Source organism: Rhinopithecus bieti, unplaced genomic scaffold, assembly GCF_001698545.2.
Source record: "Rhinopithecus bieti isolate Rb0 unplaced genomic scaffold, ASM169854v2 scaffold_3947, whole genome shotgun sequence".
Lineage (NCBI taxonomy): Eukaryota > Metazoa > Chordata > Mammalia > Primates > Cercopithecidae > Rhinopithecus > Rhinopithecus bieti.
The window spans coordinates 139,987-143,701 of NW_016804220.1; the positions used below are offsets into that span (position 1 = coordinate 139,987).

A 3,715-nucleotide genomic window follows, 5' to 3' on the forward strand; every position below is an offset into this window, starting at 1 on the left:
CCCACCCTGTCCTAGTCGTTCACCCTCCCTCCTCCTCGCCTGCGCTAGGCTGCCTAGGCCTCTTGAAGTGTTGGGATTACAGGCGTGTGAGCCACTGCGCCTGGCCCTTCCTATAACTTTTGATGTAATGTGTTGTGCTGGGTGGGATCATTGTCAAGTTAAACATTAGGATGGAAAACTGACAGCAGGCTTCTTAAGTCCCTTCTAACTCCAAGCCTCTATGAGTCGAATCTAGTGTTTTCCTCATTCATAAAATAAGCATAGTTATTACCTCCCCTGCCTACTTCACACCACTCCTGTTAGCATTGGTTGTGACCACACTGGTTTGGAAAGTGCTAAAAATTTAAAGGGGTATCCTTTTGGGCAACACTCATCATGTTTACCTCATTTCAGCATGCCAACTCCACGTGACTTACGGAAGTTTCCGAAACACCTCAAAATAGAATTCTAATATGACCCCTTCCGCCCATGCTCATCATCCAGTGGCAGAAATTACCAGTATTTTTTTTTTTGCTAAGCCCACCATATGGTTTATTGACCTTGTTCCCATCTGCCTTCTCCTGAGCACTTTCTGCATTGCCAGCGTCCTCAATGAAATGGAATGATCAGTGAATTTTAAGCTATCGGAGTAGAGAGCATGTCTGTCTTGTTTATCATGTTATCTCTAGTGCCTGGCACTGCCCTGGTCATGGTAGGCTCTTAATAAAAAATTATTCAATAACTGGACTTGGCTGGGCACAGTGGCTCATGCCACTCCATCTCAAAACAAAACAAAACAATTGAACTCATGGAGATAGAGTAGAAGGATGGTTATAAGCTGGGAAGGGAAGGGTAGTAGGGGGGATGTGGGTTGGTTAATGGATATAAAAATATAGTTAGATAGAATGAATAGGACCTAGTATTTGACAGCACAACAGGGTGACTGCAGTCCACAATAACTTATTGTACATTAGATAATAACTTATGCTGGGCACTGTGGCTCACGCCTGTAATCCCAGCACTTTGGGAGGCTGAAGCGGGCAGATCACAAGGTCAAAAGATTAGCTGGGCATGGTGGCGCCCTCCGGTAGTCCCAGCTACAGAGGAGAATCTCTTGAACCTGGGAGGAGGAGGTTGCAGTTAACTGAGATCCTGCCACTGCACTACAGCCTGACGACAGAACAAGACTCCACCTCAATAAATAAATAAATAAGGAGTATATTTAGAATATTTATAACACAAAGAAAGGATAGATACTTGAGGTGATGGATACCCCATCCACCCTGATGTATTACACATTGCATGCCTGTATCAAAATATTTCAGGTACCCCATAAATATTAGGTTGGTGCAAAATAATCACTTTTTTGCCATTATTTTTGCACCAACCTAATATATACATCTGCTGTGTACCCATACAAATTAAAAATTAAAAGACACGGTGGGGCACGGTGGCTCATGCTTATAGTACCAGCACTTTGGGAGGGTGAGGCCAGTGGATCACGAGGTCAGGAGTTTGAGACCAGCCTGGCCAACATGGTGAAACCCCATCTCTTCTAAAAACACGAAAAAAAAATTAGCTGGGCGTGGTGATACTTATCTGTAATCCCAACTAATGGGGAGGCTGAGGCAGGAGAATTGCTTCAACCGGGGAGGTGGAGGTTGCAGTGAGCCGAGATTGCATCACTGCACTCCAGCCTGGATGATAAGAGCAAGACTGTGTCCAGAAAAAAAAATTATCTGGGCATGGTAGTGCGAGCCTATAATCCTAGTTATTGGGGAGGCTGAGGCAAGAGAATTGTTTGAACCCAGGAGGTGGAGGTTGCAGTGAGCCAAGATCGAGCAAAGTTCAAGCCACTGCACTCCAGCCTGGGTAACAGAGAGAGACTTCATCTCAAAAAAAAAAAAAAAAAAAATTAAAAGACACCAGAAAGTATTAAGGAAGGAGACCACTACTACTCCTGCTGCCCTCCTCCCCCCACCTTGCCTAGTTCACAAGACAGGAGGAAAGAGAGAAAGAAACAAAAGATAAATAGCCAGACAACCTTGGCACCACCACCGGGCCCTAGGAGTTAAACAAAGTAATAACAATAACATCAACCCCTGGCCTAAACTACTTGTGTTATCCGTAAATTCTAGACACTGTATGAAAAAAGCATTGTAGAGCGGTTTCAAGCCGGCGTCCGGGAGCGGCGGTGTTGGGCGACTGCGGGGGCGGCTCGACCCAGCCTGAGGCCTCGGCCTCTGCCTCCCGCGGTGCCCTGGAATCCGCCGACATGAATCCCATAGTAGTGGTCCACGGGGGCGGAGCTGGTCCCATCTCCAAGGATCGGAAAGCGCGAATGCACCAGGGCATCGTCAGAGCCGCCACCGTGGGCTACAGCATCCTCCGGGAGGGCGGGAGCGCCCTGGGTGCCGTGGAGGGAGCTGTGGTCGCCCTGGAAGACGATCCCAAGTTCAACGCAGGTTGTGGGTCTGTCTTGAACACAAATGGTGAGGTTGAAATGGATGCTAGTATCATGGATGGAAAAGACCTGTCAGTAGGAGCAGTGTCCGCAGTCCAGTGTATAGCAAATCCCATTAAACTCGCTCGGCTTGTCATGGAAAAGACACTTCATTGCTTTCTCACTGACCAAGGTGCAGCACAGTTTGCAGCAGCTATGGGGGTTCCAGAGATTCCTGGAGAAAAACTGGTAACAGAGAAAACAAAAGCGCCTGGAAAAAGAGAAGCACGAAAAAGATACTCACAAAACAGATTGTCAAAAGATGCATGACCTCCACTGTGCCACTAGTGGTGATGCTTTGGAACAATAGAGGGAATACATGCAGTGTTTTCTAGATGTGCCCAAAGATGGAATATCTTGATTAAACTTACATTTCACCCTATAACAAGTCTCAGGCGCACCATGGGAATACCAACGAAATGCTGTTGAAGTAATTAAATTGAATTTAGATAAGAAGAATTCAGCAAAACCATAAAAAGTCTTCAAAGAGCAAATCATGGACTTTAGCAAAAAACAAAATTAATTTTGAACTTGTAGTATTTAGTATAAATCTGATTTCTATTAATAAATTTAACAAAACCATAAAAAAAAGAAAGAAAAAAGCATTGTAAAACTTTTTGTTAGCTGATGCATGTATCCCCCAGTCATGTTTCCCACGCTTGCTCGATTTATCACTACCCTTTCACGTGGACCCCTTAAAGTTGTAAGCCTTAATAAAGGCCAGGTATTTCTCGGGGAGCTCGGCTCTTAAGACACAAGTCTGCTGACGCTCCCAGCCGAATAAAAAACCTCTTCCTTCTTTAATCCGGTGTCTGAGGAGTTTTGTCTGTGGCTCATCCTGCTACAGTATGAGTGTTGCCTTATGGAAGAAGAGAAGCTATTGCCTGTTTGCTTTTACATGCTCTTTATTCTTCAACATATGCCTTCTGTCTTATCTCAAGATGCATGGACATCATTGTCAGGCAGATCTTGGTTCAAGGCTGGGCTCAGCCTCCTTTACAGTGGTATGAATGTGGTGAGTTACTTAACCTCCAAGGCCATACTTTGTTCATTTGATTTTAAAATTACTTCACTGGCTCTTCATGGGGATTAAATGGGATATTTACTATTTCACTTACTGTGCTCTACAAAATTCCTGATAAGTTCCCAGTAAGGGATAGCCATTTACATTCTTATCCTCTGTAATTTTCTTCCTCGTATTATGTTTAAGTATTTTTGTTTTCTTTCATGGAG

General features: G+C 44.6%; 1 pseudogene; it reads left to right on the plus strand.

Annotated features, from left to right (window-relative positions):
- The first annotated feature begins 2,140 nt into the window (after positions 1 to 2,140).
- LOC108526498 (isoaspartyl peptidase/L-asparaginase-like) lies at positions 2,141 to 3,334 on the plus strand (annotated as a pseudogene).
- Positions 3,335 to 3,715: the final 381 nt, after the last annotated feature.